The following is a 22571-nucleotide window of genomic DNA, read 5'->3' as shown; positions in this document are numbered from 1 at the left end:
GGAAATGAGACACTTAAAGTAGTAAAGGAGTTTTGCTATTTGGGGGGCAAAATAACGGATGATGGTCGAAGTAGAGACGATATTAAATGTAGACTGGCAATGGCAAGGAAAGCGTTTCTTAAGAAAAGAAATTTGTTAACATCGAGTATTGATTTAAGTGTCAGGAAGCCGTTTCTGAAAGTATTTGTATGGAGTGTACCCATGTATGGAAGTGAAACATGGACGATAAATGGTTTGGACAAGAAGAGAATAGAAGCTTTTGAAACGTGGTGCTACAGAAGAATGCTGAAGATTAGACGGGTAGATCTCATAACTAATGAGGTGGTATTGAATAGAATTGGGGAAAAGTGGAGTTTGTAGCACAACTTGACAAGAAGAAGGGACCGATTGGTAGGACATGTTCTGAGGCACCAAGGGATCACAAATTTAGCATTGGAGGGCAGCGTGGAGGGTAAAAATCGTAGAGGGAGACCAAGCGATGAATACACTAAGCAGATTCAGAAGGATGTAGGTTGCAGCAACTACTGGCAGATGAAGAAGCTTGCACAGGATAGAGTAGCATGGAGAGCTGCATGAAACCAGTCTCAGGACTGAAGAGCACAACAACAAGAACATCGTTATTAGACAATTTTGGATAAGAAACAAATGAGGCACAAGAGCAGTTTTGCAGTGTATATGTACTAAATACGTTTGTGTAGTTCCAAACGGTACGAAGTACTCAATCTCTTTAAGAAATTAAAAATTACCGATGTTGAACGAAGAAACCACATAGACACCTTCAGATACACGAAGTATGGTACGATAGGTAGCCAGTGCGAAATAATCGTATCTATAGCACTGGGAATGTCGTCTTCACACACACACACACACACACACACACGGAGAGAGAGAGAGAGAGAGAGACAGAGAGAATGGGATGCAAATGAAGTCTTTATGCCTCCGCTAACACTCTAGAATTCTTGTGACAATGAGTTTCGTAAAAGTAAAGCAATTTCCTAAGTGTTCAGACCTCCAACTGAGTGAGTACTATGGTTCCATTAGAATGCAAATTGCCGTTCGCCTGCTCGTTTCATGAAATGAGCCCGGATTGCAAACGATTGTCCTCATCCTGTTCCAGAAACAGAGACACTGCTAACGATCCACGTCTCATGGATTTACATTTTACTATTAAAAAATATGAAAATCTATGCAATCTAAACGCCAACCGTAACAAGTCTTAACCAGATTTATGTCATCAGACCTGTTATGGCGTGGTTTTCTGCGGAAATACCGTAATTTTGCTATGACTAAAGCTATGATACTAATGAAACACAATTATACAAAGGCACATCAGATATTTGTGATTAAAAATGGTTCAAATGGCTCTGAGCACTATGGGACTTAATATCTGAGGTCATCAGTGCCCTAGAACTTTCAACTACTTAAACCTAACTAATCTAAGGACATCACACACAACCATGCCCGAGGTAGGATTCGAACCTGTGACCGTGGCGGTCGCGCGGTTCCAGACTGAAGTACCTAGAACCACTCGGCCACAACGGCCGGCTGTGATTAAAAACATATGAAGGTTAAAATTTTTCTATACCACTGCAACAACTCAATAAAGCCACTAATTATTTGGTATTTCTCATCTTTGGCAAAGGACAGAAGTTGCAAATATCAGTATTTATCTAAAGGAGGCCACGTTACAGAAATATAACAAAAATAAAACCGCAGTACAAAGAGTCATTACGATAGGATATAAGCCCATTTTACTGACTTTAATTTGTATATCAATACGTTTATTATTTATACGACTTAGCCGAGCGGTGTAAGGCGCTACAGTCGTGGGCTGTGCGGCTGGTCCAGGCGGAGGTTCGAGTCCTCCCTCGTGCATGGGTGTGTGCGTTTGTCATTAGGAAAATTTAGATTAAGTAGTGTGTAAGCTTCGGGACTGATGACCTTAGCAGTTAAGTCCCATAGGATTTCACACACATTTATACGACTACCACATATGCAAATCGAAACAGTTCAAACGTAGCATGTCAAATCTCAATCTCTGGGGTTATCGATCAGTCAAAATTAGTTATGTGATATAGTTAATATACTTTTAAGAAGTAGAATGTCTTCAAAACGGCAGGTAAATTTCTATTTTGGTTGCCGGTGTGGTTGTCAACTTAGGAACAATGTATTTCCATAAGAATTGTAAATATCCTTCACAAATTTCGTATGGTATGTCAGTAAATGTCCATTACAAATTTCATATGGTATGACATAACAAAGAAAGACGTAACTCTTACTAAGCGAAGGTTGGTTTGAACACCGCAATGCCTTACTACGCATGCTCCTCTTGCAGGTGATATCCTGTTGCCTGTCTCCAACATTTCAAATGACTTACCAAGCCATTTGTAGAGGACCTGGAGTTTAACGATGACTCCTAACTACGGGACTCCTTGGTATGTTTCACGTTCAGTGTTTTACCAAAGTTGAAAAAAGGATAACTGCCAAACATACATCCTAGGAGCAATTGGAGATCCAATCTATACTTCGGGAGTAAGAGTCTGGAACCTTAAAATCAGGATACTGAGACACACAAACATAGGCAAGTTATTACGCGACCTTGCTAATAAAGCTAAGGGTAATATTTGGGAGCCTAATAGTTTCACGTAAGCCTCCACACAGCATTGCCATATGCTAAACCGGACATGAAATGTGTCTCCTTCATCCAAGGTTTCAAGATGTATCCCTTTGTTGCCGTAAGTCGAACATGAGCAATGTCCCGCACAGTTCCTTTGAAGTAGACGTTATTGTGGCCTTAAAACAGCAATCATTCACTTCCCGCAAATTTGAATAAATTATGGCTACAAATAAAAAAGTGATAGCCGGCCGCAATGGCTGAGCGGTTCTAGGCGCTACAGTATGGAACCGCGCGACCGCTACGGTCGCAGGTTCGAATCCTGTCTCGGGCATGGATGTGTGTGATGTCCTTAGGTTAGTTAGGTTTAATTAGTTCTAAGTTCTAGGGGACTGATGACCTTAGAAGTTAAGTCCCATAGTGCTCAGAGCCATTTGAGCCATTTTTGAATAAAGTGATAAGTGCATTTAGTGAAACAGAACACTGAGCAGTCAGTAGTCGTCCTAGACCCTTAAAGCCGGCGAATGCAGGTGCAAATATTGAGGCATTAGTGTGCTGTCTGGTTTGTGCGGCCCGACACTAACTCCTTTCGTGTACCTAGCTCTTCATCTCAGAGTAGCGCTTGCTACCTATTCCTTATTTTTTTGTATATTCCAATGTCTGTCTTCCTCTGCAGTTTTTAGTCCCTACAGTACTATGGAAGTCCCTGGCGTTCCCCGACACAGCGCGAGCCATGGCTTGCCAAACCGCACGTAAGCCAGATGGGCGGGCCGAGAGTGGGTCGAAGGTCTGCCTGGCTCGGCTTTGCGTGGTCCATCTCGGAAGTACTCGGTACAGCGCCACATTTCTTTTAGTACTGCGGTGCGACATATTTCTGTCGGCACAGCTCTCTTCAGTTCGGCAGAACCGTGGTGCTAACGTTGTTAACCCCTCGCCTTCGTGGTATGAAGAACTTTCACGAGTCCAGTCGCGATTTTCACAAAAGGACGCAGTCTGGTGATCTATCCTCGCAAGTCTCTAAAAATAAATGGGAATGACAGAAGTGGGGGAGGCGAATTCTCAGTATCTATTACACAGTCGCATACTCGAGAAGAAATGCACATTTTCTATGATATTTCTATGATATTGCAGTACCACGAGACATGATATAAAGGGTTAGTTGATGATGAAAGAGGAACAGCCGGCCGCTGTGGCCGAGCGTCAGTCCGGAACCACGCGGCTGCTACGATCGCAGGTTCGAAACCTGCCTCGGGCATGGATGTGTGTGTTGTCCTTAGGTTAGTTAGGTTTAAGTAGTTCTAAGTCTAGGGGACTGATGACTTCAGATGTTAAGTCCCGTAGTGCTCAGAGCATTTGAACCATCTGAAAGAGAAAAAAATTACAAAAATTACAACGACTGACAGACGGGATTCATTCTTCTGTCATCATGAAGCGGTTTGTGCAAAATGTTCAAGCATGGAGCACTTGAAGAAATTGGTGGTAAGAACAGTAACATTTTTCAAAAAAAATGGTTCAAATGGCTCTGAGCACTATGGGACTCAACTGCTGAGGTCATTAGTCCCCTAGAACTTAGAACTAGTTAAACCTAACTAACCTGAGGACATCACAAACATCCACGCCCGAGGCAGGATTCGAACCTGCGACCGTAGCGGTCTTGCGGTTCCCGACTGCAGCGCCTTTAACCGCACGGCCACTTCGGCCGGCAACATTTTTCAATTCTCGTGTATTATTCCACTGTCAGCTGCAACAGTTTTCGGTGGAACTGAAGAAGAGTATAGAGACTAAATGTATTATTGCAAAAATACGTTGTTGAAGTCAAGGGGCACACCCGGAACGATTTTTCCACTCAAAACACTCTACTGTTAAAACTACGAGTATGAAGGGAAAAGGATTGCGGAAAATAAAATTAGAGCATGTGGAATGGGTTGCGGACCTTGCATTTTAACTGAACTTATCTCTCCACTGCCTACAGTGCAAGTCGACTGCTAAATTATTGCATTTGGGAGTGAGGAAGTTTCATTCGGCTCGTGTACTTACCTGTGCTCTTGTGCTTTGCTGTTCTAAAGACCAGAAAACTCGCTGGTGAAGTTGTTCGGATATCCACGTTGTATACGACAGCTGAAAAAAGTGGAAATGGTGTCTGTTCGCTGTAACTTCACCTCTATCTCCCATAATGGCCAGAGTAGGCCAAATGCAGTAAATCGTGGTTGAGTAGTAAGACATTACAAGGTAACCAAATAACTTATTTTTTATTTGATGGGGATGCATTTAAGAAGAAAATTGTTTTGCAGAGGGAAAAATTCTGACAATACAGTCGAATTACCTAAGCTCACAGACATTACAGAAAACGAGGCTGGAAGAATTTATTGTGACCTCAAAAGTACAACAACGATAGTTCTTAAAGATTTAGAGGACGCTACGAATGTTACATCTGCTTTCGAACCGTTTTCGAGACCGTTTGCCACTTTAGTTGGAAGTGTCCCGCGCGTCTGCAAATGGAACCGATTGATTTGCAAATGTAATTTCCGTTTTCAAGACTAGACTCGCATTCTCAGAATGCTGAGCGTCCCTGTGCGCCCTTTATCCTATCTCTCAACAAGCTTGCATTATGTTGTCAGAAAAGTATTCTTGATTACAATTCAATCACTTTACATGTTAAATGCAGGGAGTCTCGTAATTGGGCTAGTTTTAACTAAAGAGAATACATATATGAATAAAGAACAGAAATATACAGTTTCGCCTCAAAATAACTGTAGCAGTCCTTGAAACTTAATAATGTAATAAAGTTTACGTATCATGTAGAAGAATCGTAAACAAACATGATGCAGGTACTGTTATCGTTTGAACAACGGATATAGCAGATAAAGGAGCACTGGAAAATCGAGAATCTGAGTGAATTTGAGTTTGGAATTATGTGACACAAGTCTTATAAATTATAGAGTGCAGCAATCAGTCATCCTTTTTTAGATTTTATTATGCAAATACAAATTTCGGTTAGTAGCTATCCATTCTCAATGCACTATTTTCTATTCTCAATGCATGTAAGTCCCTTTTGTTCGTGCGTTAGTCACAGTTCTTTGAATACAAGTCTGATGTGCTGTTTGGTGGGACGGTTGAAATTACACAGAGGAGATACTTCGGAAGAAAGATAAGTTCAGTAGGTAAGAGAAGTTTTGCTGTAGTGGCCAGGGCTACACAAATTCCCAAAAGAAGAACGTGAATCAATTTTCCCGTGAAGAGGGCATCTGGAGAGGTGTATCAAAGAATTTCGTGGACTTAAATGTCTTATATCTCGAGACATGCACTGTACGAGGATGACTCCGATAGATAAGGTCAGTTTTGAAAGTTGTCCGACAACAAGTGCGAAGAAGAGAGAAGTGTCTAATAAATACAATTCTTAAATCTGTGAAAGTAATTTTAAGCTTAACGAAACATTGAGTCTTCATAGCCTCGTATAGTAAGTTACGTTGTTGATGAGAAAAAGCTTAATCTACCAGAAATATCAGTGTAATGTGGTCTGCCTAAAAGAGGGTTGATAAGGCGGCATTTCGTAAGGCGTGTGATGTTTTCCCACTGTACTACTGGTCTGTCATTTAGTTTTATGTTACTATTAGGCTATGTGCTGTTGCGAAACGTGGCTATTTTGATGATTTAGTGCCTTGCGACATACGTATCCACAAAAATCTTGTACTCTGTTTCAAAGAATGTATACATTAAATTGAGCGACCTAGTTTTTGATTTTATTTTCCCTCCACTCTTAATTTACTTAACCCACGAAGACAGCAGTGTTGCACGCTGGCGCTGTCTTGGGGTTTGCTACAAATCGCTCATCGCGATATTTGCTAATGTTTGTGACTAGTCACTTTCTTGTCATTCACTCAACAAGGGCCGGCGAACCACCTTTGTTGGTTCTTACAAGAATTCAAAAATATGTATAATGCTACCTATCTTTTGTCATTTCAATTATTGTTGCGACAGAAGTCTTGTGTTAGTTTAATTCGAAGAGAAACAGGTCTGAAAAGGATTTGGATGTGACTAAAACTACACATTTGTAATGCTAAGAATTCCTTCGTGAATCAAGATCCGATTAAGTTCTTCACAAAGCTCACCTGTCATAAATGATTTTATTCCAAAGTCAACGATGCCACAGCACGTAACAGTTGGAACTGATAGACTGTAATATTAACCTCGAACAACTCGAATAATGGAAACTTATTGCACAGTAAGTTTAGCGAGAGTTAGTTGTTCATAAAGTGGTCAGTTACGTAAGTGGCACATGCACGCGGTATGTACTGCAGGCAATACGATACTAAAGCACTAAAATTGTTAATGCGTGAGAAGCAAATATCTACAGTAACGCCATGACAAAGGTAAACAATAAAGTCTGTACACAAGTGCTTCATGATGTGAGAAAGTACTTCTTCAAGCGATATGAGCCAGTAACACCACTTCGTAAATTTTTACAAGACCACGCTAAATTTTACTACAAAATTGACGTGTGACGTCAACCTTGTACAACAGCTCTCCCTCACAGACAGGTTTTGCGGACTGAGTTGATCCTCGACTTCTCTGGTTAGGTTACATTAGGTTATTCTACGGATCTCACCGCTTACGGGTCTGGAGTTTGGCAAGAATCTGGGCGGTAGCTATGAAATGCCTTAAGTTTCTCTCTTGATCGCGGTAGAGACCTAGCTGAGCGACACATTTTATTTGTGGCAGAAAGAAATTCCGAAGTGAAGGTGGAAATATGCAATGTTTCTGTTCCAATGAATATTGCTAATATAAAATGTTCCCTATACGTCCAACAGAACAGATTAATATTTGAAGTCACTACACGCAACATACTACAGATACAGAAATCGGAATTGCTTTCTGGGTAAAAGTGAATGTGGTGCTAAAAAATCCAGTTGGAATTGTATCCAAATTTTGAAGGCTAGTTAATCTACAATGCTTTATAGTGTAGACTGTAAAATGCCATATTCTTCTATAACTCGAAAACGCCAAAACAATTTATAAATGTCATTTTGGGTCCCTCGAACTGTACGAAAAAAGTAAAATATCTCGATAGCTACTTTTATGAAATTAATTCAACCTTTATGTTGAAAATGAGGATGTCGTGACAAAAATTCTAGAGGTCACACATTAAGTAATTTGGTGATGAGTTATTGTGCCATCTCTCAGGGCGGGTGACACGCCAAGGCAAGCAAGAGCTAATGCACGACATGCGGGAAAGTCCCTAGCACATCTCGTACGAGGCTTCCTTCTTCGTTGGAAATGATGGCTGTTTTTGTGTGTTCAAAACTGTGCCAAGTACACAACCTTTAGACTTATTTTCCTGAGATTCATGATTTATCGTTCTTTGAATATACGAGATCGTGCTGAAAACTAATGCCTCCCAGTTTTTCCTTAAAAAACGTCATTTACATTCTACATTTTTATCTTTCCATCTCTATATATTTGTTTCTCAACATAATCACTCTGGTGACGAGCACACTTCTCCCAACGAGATATCAGCATGTCGATAGCGTCTCTGTACAAGTTTGACATCGTTGACGGGGCCAAAATCTCTCCTCTACCTGCTCCGCTTCATCACTATTAAAGTGAAGGAGTTCTTTCAGTTTTGGAGAAAAATGAAAATCGGATGGGATAAAACCTGGGCCGTATAGAGGATGATCGGTGACAGTGAATCCAAGGCGTCGGATTGTTTCAGATATCGCAGCCCCCTGTGTGGTCAAACATTGTAATGCTGAAGGAGAGTGTGGTAGATGTGTGGAGGAACACTTCGAATTCAAAACTCCATCACGGCCCGCTGTTTATAAAGCACCGACATAGTTACGTTACACACTGCCATATTACACGCTGCTTTTCTGAGCTCTCTAGCGGCAGAGGGTTGCAAACATGTAGACGTATAGGTTAAAGATGGCGGACGCTAATAACTTTTATTCTATCTAAAGAGGTTTGAGAGTTTTCACATAAAAATTCGGTAGAAATACTACTCAGTCCGCCCTCGTACATTAGTTTACCCCTTGAAATACACTCTAACGTAAAAAATAGAGAAAAAGGCGAGCCACGAAGAGATCATCGGAAAGGGACGAAAACCAGTAGATATGATGTACGTATAATCGTACATGTAAATAAATTATTACAGTTTCAGAAAGTTGGATGATTGATTCAAGAGAAAGAGCTTCACAAACTGAGCCAGTCAGTGACACAATGGTCCATCTCTGGCTCTTATGACAGTAGTTATTTACCTTGGTATCGAAGGAGTTGTGGGATGTCGTGCTGAGGAATATCGTGCCAAATTCTGTCCAACTGACGCATTAGATCGACAAAATCCTGCGCTGGCTGTCGAGCCCTGCCCATAGTGCTCTAAGATTCTCAAATGGGGAGAGATCTGGTGATCTTGCTGGCCAGTGTAAGGTCTGGCAAACACGAGCACAAGCGATGAAACTCTCGCTTAGTGCAGAAAATCGTCGAACTACCGTTGGGCTATAAGGATGCCACGAATGACAACAAAAGGTACCATGCTACGAAAAGAAATGCCACCCCAGACTATCATTCCAGTTTGGTGGGCTGTATGACGGACAGTTTGTTTTTTTCTCTGTACGACGGCATCTACCAGCAGGACAACGCAACGTGTCACACAGATCGCATTGTCCGTTTGTGTTTGGAAGAGCAGCAGATTGCGTTTACCGTACTCAAAAAAATGGTTCAAATGTCTCTGAGCACTATGGGACCTAACTTCTAAGGTCATCAATCCCCTAGGACTTAGAACTAATTAAATCTGAATAACCTAAGGACATCACACACATCCATGCCCGAGGCAGGATTCGAACCTGCGACCGTAGCGGTCGCGGGGTTCCAGACTGTAGCGCCTGGATCCGCTCGGCCACCCCGGTCGGTTTACCGTAATCCCCTGCCCACCAAACTCCCTGGATTTAAATGGAGTCTGGAGTCTATGAGACCATCATGACTGGGCTCTTCACACCAAGGATCCTCACCCGAGAAGCCTAGCATAGCTGACCACGGCACTGGAGTCAGTGTTAAGGCGTAAAGTGAGTGCAGGCAAGCCAGTCGGGAACGACAGAGAAGAGAAGGCTGTGAGAAGAGGTCATCCAATTACAAGCTGACAGACCTCCCTCCAGGACGACAGCGCGAAAGCAGTGGTTCGTAGGTGACGGCGACATAAAATCCGCGCCCGACTGGTGGCAGCATATTTGTGGTAGACTCTTTCAGCAAGTTTCCTTCTGTTGTGCCAATGAACTCGACAACGTAGCGTAGCACAATTCAGGCGTTGTTCTCTATTTTTTGCCTCGAAGGTTTGCCTGAAATAATCGTGTCCGACAACGGCCCTCAGTTCACGTCAGATGAATTTGATACATTCTGTGAAGCCAATGGCATACAGCATCTACCTGGCACCTCATTCCATCACCAGTCAAACGGCGAAGCGGAACGTTTTGTCAGAACTTCCAAGCAGAAAATGGCCAAACTTATCACCGTACACACACCAGGGATCAAGTACTGCAACTGTTTCTCCCCCCCACCCCCACCCTATCGTTCGCATCCACGAGATGGATCATCACCGGCGGAATTGCTTCACGGCCGCCGCCACCGGACACTTCTCCACCTGCTCCACCCTCCTCAGCATCCGGTGCCGAAGGACGGCCGCAAGTATCGCTTCGCGGTGCATGACATTGTGTTGTTCAGGGTTTTTAGTGGCAGCAGACGGTGGGCGCGAGGCGAGGTCCTTCGTTGATTTGGCGCATGCATATATCTCATTTCAGGACCAAACGGATTGCAGCGCCGACATCACAATCAAATTCTCCACTGTCATGTGCACAGTGATCATTTAGTATCTCTTCCCCCAGATTTACGAATACCGAGAACAGCGCAGCCACAGCACCCTCTGAGCCTGCGCTGGAATGGGTTTAATGCACCGCTTCTACATCCAGTTATGTACGTGGATCAGGTATTGCTTGGTTTGTCATTGTATAGTTGCTGTAGACTGAGCTGCACACCAACATGTGGTGTCATATACACTTAAAGGAAGGTTGACAGGCGACTTATGATTCGCTTGCAATCAGTCTAGATCTGTGAGATTTTGATCCAAAAACATGAAGTGTAATATATTTCACAGTTTTCATACCTCATTGCAAAGGCACTGCAACATCAGTGGCATGAAACATTGTCTGCCATTTTTAACTAATTCAATGAAGCCAAAAGCCAAAAGCCGAAAACCACACTAAGCTGTTCAAGACCGTGCACTCATGTCGTTCTGTTATATGTATCGCTTATTACACACACAGTAGTCGGTAACATGGCCCAAAATGAAGTGCTTTGCCATGAGAAATAGTTGTTTATTTAATCTAGCATTACCATATTCCTGTTACGAGCTTTCCTGACTGGATGTTCTGCAATTGTTCTGACGATCAAACGAACAAATGAAACGATACTGCCAATTGTGAATAAAATAATTTGTCATTTGGTACCTTCAAGCAGGAAAGCTAACCCGAAATGGCTGCATGAAAAATGTGAATAAATCAAAAAAGAAACGATTCTCGGTAGGGCTAATTCAGCATATTGAAAAGTCAAAATAACTTTCGGTGAAATGAAAAGCAATGGTGGTAACATTAAGAGTGCAATGGGAATTCCGCTGTTAAATGGAGAGGAGAGGCCTGATAAGCGGAAAGAATACACTGAAGGCCTCAATGAAACGGAAGACTCGACTGATGAGGTGATAGAAAAAGAAACAGAGGTCAATATGGAAGAGATAAACGAACCAATATTAGAATCAAAACTTAAAATAGCCTTGTAAGAATTCAAAATCAAGGCATAAGGGGTAGATAACATTACATCAGAATTTCTGAAATCATTGGAAGAAGTGGTAACGGAACAACTATTCACGTTGTGTATAGAGTGTATAAGTCTTGCGACATACCACTAGACTTGGGAAAAACATCATTCACACAATTCCGAAGATTGCAAGAGCTGTCAAGTGCGAGAATTATCGCACAATCAGCTTAATAGCTCATACATCCGAGTTCATGACAAGAATAATATACAGAAGAGTGGAATAAAAAATTAAGGACGTGTTAGATGACGATCAGTTTGTCTTTAGGAAAGGTAGAGACGTATATATGACGTTGGCGTTGATAATGGAAACAAGACTAAAGAAAAATTAAGAAACGTTCATAGGATTTGTCGGACTGAGAAAAGCGCTAAGAGTGTCAAATAACGTAAGACGTTCTAAATTTAAAAAAAAAAAAAGAAATAGTATTGAGCTATAGGGAAAGAAGCATAATATATAATAGATCATAATATGCAATACAAGACCCAAGAGAGAATAATAAGAGTGGAAAATCAAGAATGAAGTGTTCGGATTAAAAAGGGGTCTCGAGAGGGATGTAGTATTACCCCACTTCTGTTCAATCTATACATGGAAGAAGCAATGATGGAAATAAAAGAAAGATTCCAGAGTGAAATTAAAATTCAAAGTGAAAAGACATCCATGATAAGCATCGCTGATTGTAACGCTATCCTCAGTGAAAGTGAAGTAGCGTTACAAGACCGGCAAAATGGAATGAACAGTATAATGAGAACAGAACGCGAACTGAGAATAATTAGAAGAAGGACGATAGTAGTGAGATGTAGCAGCATTACGACTAGCGAGAAAGTTAACATCAGCATTCGGGACCACGAACTAAAAGAAGTTAAGGAATCCTAATTCCTAGACAGCAAAATAGCCCATGTCTGTCAGCGTAAAGAGGACATATAAAGTAGACTATCCCTGTCAAAAAGTGTATTCCTAGTCAAGAGAATTCTAACAATATAAAACACAGGTGTTAATTTCAGGAAGAAATTTATGACAACGTACGTCGTAAGCACAGTATTGTATGGCACTGAAACATAGACTGTGAGGAAACTGGAAAAGAAGAGAATCGAAGCATTTGAGATGTGGTTCTACAGAAGAACTTTGAAAATGAGGCAGACTGATAAGGTAAGAAACGAGGAGGTTCTCTGCAGAATCGGCGAGGAAAAGAATATATGTAAAACATTGACAAGAAAAAGGGATAGAATGGGAGGACATGTGTTAAGACATATGGGAATAACTTCCATGGTACTAGAGGGAGCTGCTGAGGGTAAAGACGTGGAGGAAGACAGAGATTTGAATACATTCAACAAATAATTCAGGATATAGGTTGCAAATGCTACTCTGAGATGAAGAGGTTGGCACACGAATGGAGTGTGTGGTAGCATCTTCACCCTTTATTGTTATGAGGTGCCTCTTGAGGAAAGAAGACCAACAAAATGTGTGTAATGCATTTAATACCACATTATACTTGCTCCCCGCTTCCTATCTGTAAACCTTATTGAGTGATTTTAGGGATGAATCATCCTGTTTTAAAAGTTCCACGGTGAACCAATCAACACTTGCACACATGGGATATGCCAACATTATAATATCCCGGCAGTTGTGGGGCGAAAGTTTGACATTTTTCGTTATTCATTAAATTTACACGCATTTGGTTATTTTAAATATCAAAATGCCAGTTACCTACTGAAAAATCAATAAATCAGTAGGAAATGTTTCCAACTCTAAAATTTATCATTTAGGTCCAAAAATGTGTAATACATAAAAAATTAACACACGATGCTCATGTTATAGCCTAAAATAACACCCACAAGTCACAAAATATTTCAGAATGAATTTTCACGCTGCAGCAGAGTGTGCACTGATAAGGATCTGCCCCCAAGTTTCATAAAATATCTGTTATCCAAGAAATAAACAAAAAATGCAGGCTTTAGTAATCAGCAAACTATTTTAAGAGCAACATAGCAATACATGAACACAATCACATGAACACAGTAACATTAGTACATTAACACTAGAACAGTCGCTCTAAGACAATACACTAGCATGTCTAATCCAAAATCATTAATTATACATTCACTAATTTCCATATTTTTTCAACTATTTTGTGTTACCAGAAATTCTAGTACTTTTGCAATTTGTTTCATTCCACTTAACAAAGACCATCAGGTAATTTTGATCTCTTGGTGAAGCATACAGTTAAACCACTGTCCCACATCATTTCTTTACAGTATTTACAAACTGCTCCAAGTAACTCCAAACGTGTGTATTTCATTTGATCTTACCTTTTTTACAATTATTAATTAAACACTTTTCTAAGCATACTTTATCTGTTATTGATTCTGTTATGTATAACAATTTGTAGAAGATATATGTAAGTGTTCAACTCTGGGTAGAATATAATTACCCATTTCAACAGTAACAGCTTTGTAACAAAATTATTCATCAGTTTAACATTTGATTTACCTCTATATGCTATGTAAACTGGTCCATCTGCATGAATAACATTAAATGTCAGCTCTAACTGCGCATGATTTGAATGAATTGATCCATAATGAACATTAATAGTTTCTTACATTTATTTGTAAGGTATATTTAAATTATTTTAATCTTTTCATTCACTGGGAGTAACTCAATATCATAGCTTTCAATTGTGTTCATTTATGTAGAATAAAATCTTCGAAAAATAGAATAAAATAACTATACCATCTCTAAAATAACTGTTACAGTGATTCTCAGAAACCATCGCAATTTTCATAAATTACAGTTCTTTGAAGACAATTAATCTCATCATGAAGTATTACAAATAAAAGTTGATGAGGTACATAAGTCACTGAATTCTAAGATTCTACCTCAGCTTTAAAAAAATGCAATAATATTGGTTTCAGCATTAAACTGTTCTGAATTTTTAATAAACATTTTTCAGCTAAGTTAAAAATTGTTAACAAATTTAAATGAAAGAGGTTTATGAACAGCATGAGCTACAGTTATTATTTTCGATTCAATATCTTGATTTTTGAAACCTAAGAAGCTATGTGCGCTATTAATTATGTCCATGCATAACTGTACATCACTTTCTATTATCAAATCATTGTTGTTGTTGTTGTTGTTGTGGTCTTCAGTCCTGAGACTGATTTGATTCAGCTCTCTATGCTACCTTATCCTGTGCAAGCTTCTTCATCTCCCAGTACTAACTGCATCCTACATCCATCTGAATCTGCTTAGGGTATTCATCTCTTGGTCTCCCTCTATGATTTTTGACTTCCACGCTGCTGTCCAATGCTAAATTTGTGATCCCTTGATGCCTCAGAACATGTCCTGCCAACCAGTCCCTTCTTCTTGTCAAGTTGTGCCACAAACTCCTCTTCTCCCCAATTCTATTCAATTACTCCTCATTAGTTATGTGATCTACCCATCTAATGTTCAGCATTCTTCTGTAGCACCACATTTCAAAAGCTTCTGTTCTCTTCTTGCCCAAACTATTTATCGTCCATGATTCACCTCCATACGTGGCTACACTCCATACAAATACTTTCAGAAACGACTTCCTGACACTTAAATCTATACTCGATGTTAACAAACGTCTCTTCTTCAGAAACGCTTTCCTTGCCATTGCCAGTCTACATTTTATGTCTTCTCTACTTCAACTATCATCAGTTATTTTTCTCCCGAAATAGCAAAACTCCTTTACTACATTAAGTGTCTCAGTTCCTAATCTAATTCCCTCAGCATTACCCGACTTAATTCGACTACATTCCATGATCCTCTTTCTGCTTTTGTTGATGTTCATCTTATACCCTCCTTTGAAGACACTGTACATTCCGTTCAACTGCTCTTCCAAGTCCTTTGCTGTCTCTGACAGAATTACAATGCCATCGGCGAACCTCAAAGTTTTTATTTCTTCTCCATGGATTTTAATACCTACTCCGAATTTTTTTCTGTTTCCTTTACTGCTTGCTCAATATACAGATTGAATAACTTTGGGGAGAGGCTACAAACTTGTCTCACTCCCTTCCCAACCACTTCTTCCCTATCATGTCCCTCGACTCTTATAACTGCCATCTGGTTTCTGTACCAATTGTAAATAGCCTTTCGGTCCCTGTATTTTATCCCTGCCACCTTTAGAATTTGAAAGAGGCTGTTCCAGTCAACATTGTCAAAAGCTTTCTCTAAGTCTACAAATGCTGGAAACGTAGGTTTGCCTTTCCTTAATCTTTCTTCCAAGGTAAGTCGTAAGGTCGGTTGTGCCTCACGTGTTCCAATATTTCTACGGAATCCAAGCCGATCTTCCACGAGGTCGGCTTCTACCAGTTTTTCAATTCGTCTTAAAAGAATTCGTGGTAGTATTTTGCAGCTGTGACTTATTAAACTGATAGTTCGGCAATTTTCACATCTGTCAACACCTGCTTTCTTTGGGATTGGAATTATTATATTCTTCTTGAAGTCTCAGGATATTTCGCTTGTCTTATACATCTTGCTTACTGTTGGTAGAGTTTTGTCAGGAGTGGTTCTCCCAAGAGCGTCAGTAGTTCTGATGGAATGTTGTCTATTCCCGGGGCCTTGTTTCGACTCAGGTCTTTCAGTGTTCTGTCAAACTCTTGTATCGTATCTCCCATTTCATCTTCATCTACATTCTCTTCCATTTCCATAATATTGTCCTTAAGTACATCGCCCTTGAATAGATCCTCTACATACTCCTTCCACCTTGCTGCTTTCCCTTCTTTGCTTAGAACTGGGTTTCCATCCGAGCTCTTGATATTGATGCAAGTGGTTCTCTTCTCTCCAAAGGTCTCTTTAATTTTACTGTAGACAGCATCTATCTTACCCCTAGTGAGATAAGCCTCTGCATCCTTACATTTGTCCTACATTGTCATACAATGTCCTACATTGTCATACAATACTTTATTTTCACTGATATTTGTACCTGCATTCTTTGTAGTAATACATTTTTAAAATTTTGATGAATTTCTTGCCCCTCTGGTACCACAATTGTTGAATAAAATCCATGTAACGCAATATTTCGTAAATCATCATTAACAGGGAACACACTCTATTCAGGATAATACGGATTCCGTTGAGCCACACCATAGCGAATCTGTTGAAGCGACTGTAACAATCCAGAACCTGTTGCAAACCGACTAAAAGTCGGTGCTAGCATAACAGCATTCGGGAATCCTGAGTTGTATCCCTTGTTACCAATATGGGATATGAAGTATCGGAAGATCCTATTTTAACTATCTTAGAGAAGTGGAAAGAGAAAGATATCAAGTAGATAAAAGCTGGGAGGAGGCTGAAAAGACACGAAGACGCAAATTTCGAAGAACTTAAGAAGCGAAGTTTCATTAAAATTAGGGAACCTGGGGAAAAGGTGTCGAAAATAACAAAAACATGCCCAGACGCAAAGTAAACTGCAACTAGAGACGCGCATTTAGCTACATTATAAGCGGCAGGAGTCAAGAAGATAGCTAACACAGCAGTGGGGAGGTAAGCAACCGAATAAAGCAGCGAATCGGAAAACAAACTCCTTCACCAGTCGACAAAGAGAAGGTGACATCGTGGTCGAGAGCATCTCTAATATAGTCAGAAATGACTCACTTTGAGCAATCGTTCAGCACAAGTGCCGTGAGGGAAGATGAAATGAGCCTGTACGGTTATGTGGAATTGTGGATCGCCATCGGTTCAGTATGTACCGACGAGTTCTGGATTAAGCGGCGGCCCGCACGGTTAGAACAGAGAAGCGATCATTTAGCACTCGGAGGTCCATTTCAGATGGAATCGAGAAGCAACAGGGGACACCCTCAGCGGAAATTCGGGTCCGTTCGATGGTCGCGGTAGACATGATTTAGCACATCAGAGCCGATGAGAGGTTCAGCTTGGAGGGAACACCCGCTTGAGATCACAAACACTCCCTGTTCATTCTGAAATTCCAGAAATTTGAAGAGATACGGCATGCTTTACATTCCAAAATTGGGCTGGAACAATTTAGTAAGACACTCCCCTTCTTCATGGTCACTTAATGCGAAGCTGGAATTTATTTATGGTCACATGAAGAGTGTAGCTGTTGAAAAAATTAGAGATATTGTAGATCGCTGCAGTTCCATCGATGAACTTAGAGACGCGTTTCTCACCACATACTGATCGTGACGAATTACAGACTGCATTAAGCAATAAATGATGACGTAACCAGATCTAGAAGCGTTATGATGCAAAAGCTCCCTAAAAATGTGCATTGCTTAGAAAAAAACAGTTTTGTGTCCGACCCGATTCGGTTTTGCTTCGTCAGTCTCCTCACTCACTCCCAGCAGGTGTTAGTTGGAAGGCACGGTCATAACATAGAATCATTTAAATGTTTGCCATGAGATCTGGAACTTGTTTTTGACAAAAAAAAAATGCAACGCAAAGAATAAGGGAAAACGAAGGGAATAATCAACCCTGCAAGAATAAGGAAAGAAACAATGAGAGAAACTAACTGCGAGGTGTGCTACAGGAAAGACTAGCACAGCCGGACCGTTGGAATCACAGGCTGTGGAGCGGAGAATTTCTATACTTTTGAAAGAAACTGGGCGAATAGGAGTATAGACAACCGATAGGGAAGACAAAACCATAATAACATCGACAGAATCGTAATTAGACAGTCGAACCCATCCAGTTAACTAAAACAGCGAAATGACAATCATAACTGACACCAGATGTGAAACCGCTGACAGAATAGGAACCTTTTCATATATTTTTTCATTTTTTATTGTTCATATTAAGTTTGGTCTTCTCATTTTTGTGAATTTTCCTTACGTGTTACTGTGTGTAGAATAGCGTCCGTATTAGTCTCTAGAGTATAATTGTCTTTGTTGTTGTTTTGCGTGTTTCTCTATGTCTCATTTTGTTTGTTTTGTGTGAATGATGGTTGTGCAACAAATACCGTTCCTAGAAATATTCGTGCATATGTGAGGGTATGGTATCAAAGTCGTCTTTTCCTTTTGTGGACAAATACCTCGTCGTATTCATTAACGGCCTGCTCCGTAAGAACCGACACCATTCCGTTTTCTGTAGGGTGTCGCGTTTATAGTTGAATTGTCTTTGGTTTGGTCAGTTGAGTTTCAGGGAAGCCAGATCATCTTGATCAGCAGGATACAGATGACGGGTAGATCCACCACTCGCAGAAACAAAACGGGAGATACACCATCCCACGAAGGAGCTCCCAACTGTAGCGGCAGCGCAATAGGAACGTCAAGCTGCTCAGCAACACGATGTATCGGTCGATGTGCATTCTGTTTTTTCCCATAATGTGTTTGGGAATACGTTGCTACTACGTCTGCAGGTGCAGTCCTAATGGAAGGAAAGGGAAGCGAAGCATAAAGCAGAGGCCTGGGTCTGACGCGCACACACACTCACACACACATACACACACAATACACACACAATACAAATAAATATGGACAATATCAAACAAAAAATTATGTACATAATTTGAATTACACTTGGATGATTACCAAAACATGTTTAATTTAATTACCTGCATGTCGACTTTTGTGCGTAGTAATTCGTAATGGTACTTTTAGAAGTAGGTTGTGACGGGCAGCATTGAATATCTGCTTTCTTGAATGATAAGTACTACTTCAAGTTAGTCTTAAACGGGGTCTCCACAACCATTCTCTTCTAGGTGCTTTCCTTGCACTCTCTAGCATTAAGCTGCATATCACATTCAGTGTCAGACATTTATGAGTATAGAAATTAGGTTATCCTTTTCTCATTCTCCTTTTTGCATCTCGCAACAGAGAGAAATACTGAAATGCGTAGTACATGTGCTTCTCTGCTTTCATGAACTTGTGAACTGAAATTTATAATTGGTTTCAGCAACGTGTAAACAGATTTGTAAGGGTTTTGGACAATGCACCGAAAACAGTGTTGTACAGTGATCCACAATAGTGCTCGAAAAGCGTCGTCGTGGGCCCGGTACCCGAACGTTCGGCAGAGGGGTGAGCTGAGGGAGAGAATGAATGAACGGCCATCTGATGTGCAGTACGAGGCCGGAGACATTCCCCGAGCGGCTAGCGTAACGTAATCCCCGCCCATGACAGCTCTCACTGTCGGTGAGAGAGCGTGACAAACACAAGCACGAGATCCATTGACAGATGCAGGTCCGGCTCATGGAAGGGGACTGAATTGACGCATTGAATGCCCACGCAGCGGACCGACCAAGGTACGCCTAGCAACCAAGTTCGTTTGCACGGCTTGTAGCGCACCGCACGGGAGATGCATACATCGTCATACGGTGCAGACGACTGTAATGAGCGCAGTATGGGCCCCCTCTTCCACAAAATATATCGCCTTGAAAGAGCCGCCTAATGGCCGCCTAACGAGAATCTGTGTGGTTGCTCCTAATGCTCTGCAGTGGGGGTGGACATGTCACCGCACGCCATCTCCAATCTGCTCTCCATCTCTCGTCACATTACACTCAAGACTCTGCGTGTGACAGATGTTTTTGTTAAGGTATGTGTTTGAAACTTTCTTATTACTGTCATGGTAGGCATTTTATAGTGCGACGACTAAAACACAATACAGTTTCAACTCATATAGGTCTACACACATTTGCGCAATCTGCAATACGTCTTAAATAATCAGCTCAACGTTTTTCTCATTGCTACAAGACACTCTTCATTTGCATTTTATCTCTTTCTGTTTGTATGTAATTAATGTGTTTCTATGGCATATGTGGTAGGGATATGTTCAATGCAATACATTTTTCTTAGAAACACTTTGATTATTTTGATAGCTAAATATAACTCTATACTGGATATCTTTACTTCATTCCTACTAATAATTTCTTCTCAATTGCAGATAGTTTACACATAATTTAATGAACACTAGATTTTGGACTTTTTCGTCTTGTAAACTCTACTTTCTTTTATACACGTAATGTTTAAACGTATCTTCTTTGTGCATATTCTCCACGAAATACACTGATATTCTATGTTTTTTTTTAATATCACCACGTTTGCTGTTATTATTATATGAAATTATCGATGCGATCCTTATCATACTATACATTCATTTTTGTAATAAACTGCTTGCCTATGTTCATCATAGTCTGTTCATCTTGAACTAGGTTCCTTTCGACCACTATGCGTTTTATTATGTTACGTGGTTCTACTTTTGCGATGTGTATGTCTGGAGTTTTACTTTGGGTCTACACATGTTTTTCGATTGCATGGCCATGATAGAATATTAGGTCACTTTTAATTGATTATACGCTAAGCATCGGTTATTCTGGTACACATGTTTGTGGGGTGTTTCCATTAGTCGGAGGTACAGCTGCATTGCGTGTTGGTCCCCATTTCTTTCTGTCGTGGACATCTGTAGTGTTAACTGTAAAGCCCTCAGTCGAATCTGGCACACTCACTTCAAATATTTTGGGCAACAGTATGGTATCTAGTTCTCTAAATGTGTGTGATAAATTGAGTGAGTATGTCTAGTGTCCCAGAGGACGTCTCCATTTTGTCTGACATAATTGTGGCTGGATAGAGGGTTGCCAATTCTCTACCTTTGTTTCTTAATTGAACCCTTCGGTTTCTTCAGGAATGTTGAGAAACTTTCGAGTTAGGTTTGATTGTTTTACTTGGTGTTGTGCCACACTGTCCCCATTTCTGAAGGGAGTCACACACGCCACATAAAAATCTAATGTAAGTGGGAGGCAATGCAAGGTGGTAGGCCCTCTGGTTTCTTCACACACTCATTATGGGCCATCAAACCAGTCTATCTTGCATATCTGTAATCTGAATATGCACACATGTGAATAGATGTTATTTCGATATGGTATTGCACTGCCATGCCTTTTACAACGCCTGGGGGCAGTTTTCTCGCGAAAGCCTCTGATTTTAGGCAGCAGCGCTCCAGCTCAGCGCCACAGCTAAGCATTATCTGGGATGTTTTGGGGAAATGGTCGCCAAACTCCATTGAGTAGCCGACAGAATTGTGGCATACGAAGCAGCCCAATCATATTCTTTCGGCACTCGCCGCCAAAACGCTTCACAAGCAAAGTCCCCATGAGGGCTGCGATAGTCTGCTTGGTTGTTGTAGCAGCACACGTTCACAGTCTTTGTAAGGAATTGGTGGGAAGGAATGGTATTGGCGTCTACGATGCTGGAGTACGGTATCATGAGTCCAGACGAATCTGCTATAAGGCCATAATTGGGGAAAGCTTCGTTTTTTGACAATTATTGGCTGAATTCTGACAGTGGAGTGATCGTTCTCTGGGTGTGGAGCAGAGGATAATTTGAAGTTGGTTCCTTCGCTCCATAGGAGTCGGTGGCATACTTTGCCGCCCTTGGTGCAGAGTAATTTCATTTGTAGTTTCACTTGTCGAACCACCTGGACAAAGGCTTAGTTTTTTCGAGCTTGTGCTTCGATCAGTGTCCAGGGTGAAGTCCATACCCATGCAGCAGTGCCGACCACGAGTAACAGCCATCATCAGCACGCCACCTTGTACCGTACTGTAGGTGGGATATGCAGCTTCGTGCTGTAGGGTTTCAGTTCGTCTTTCAGTTCCCAAAAATCAGAACTGAGGCTACTCAGCGGAGGCATCTGTAAAACCACTTAGGTGATATCGTAGTACTGCATTCGATTACTGACTTTTTTATTAATAATATACATTTCCCCTGTACTCTTTGCTACCTCTTCTCACAGTAGAGAAGCACACTAGATTCCTTTCAGTTTCATTTTCACTAGGTACTTGCCACCACCTCTATCAAGTGGATACTATTTACGTGTTTGGTTTACGTTAACATACATAACTGTTCCTTGTACAAACTCTTGATAAATTTTATGTACTATTTAAAGAAAATAAATGTAATTGGAAATTTTTAGGACGACATTTATCTGTTCAACAGCCACAGACACCATAATCCTTTCCTGTCATAATATTTGGAGGGGAACTTTGATCAGTTTATTTAATGAAGGAAGTACACTCCTGGAAATTGAAATAAGAACACCGTGAATTCATTGTCCCAGGAAGGGGAAACTTTATTGACGCATTCCTGGGGTCAGATACATCACATGATCACACTGACAGAACCACAGGCACATAGACAC

The sequence above is a fragment of the Schistocerca americana genome, chromosome 4 (assembly GCF_021461395.2).
Source record: "Schistocerca americana isolate TAMUIC-IGC-003095 chromosome 4, iqSchAmer2.1, whole genome shotgun sequence".
In the NCBI taxonomy this organism is placed as follows: Eukaryota; Metazoa; Arthropoda; class Insecta; order Orthoptera; family Acrididae; genus Schistocerca; species Schistocerca americana.
This window is presented reverse-complemented; position numbering follows the sequence as displayed.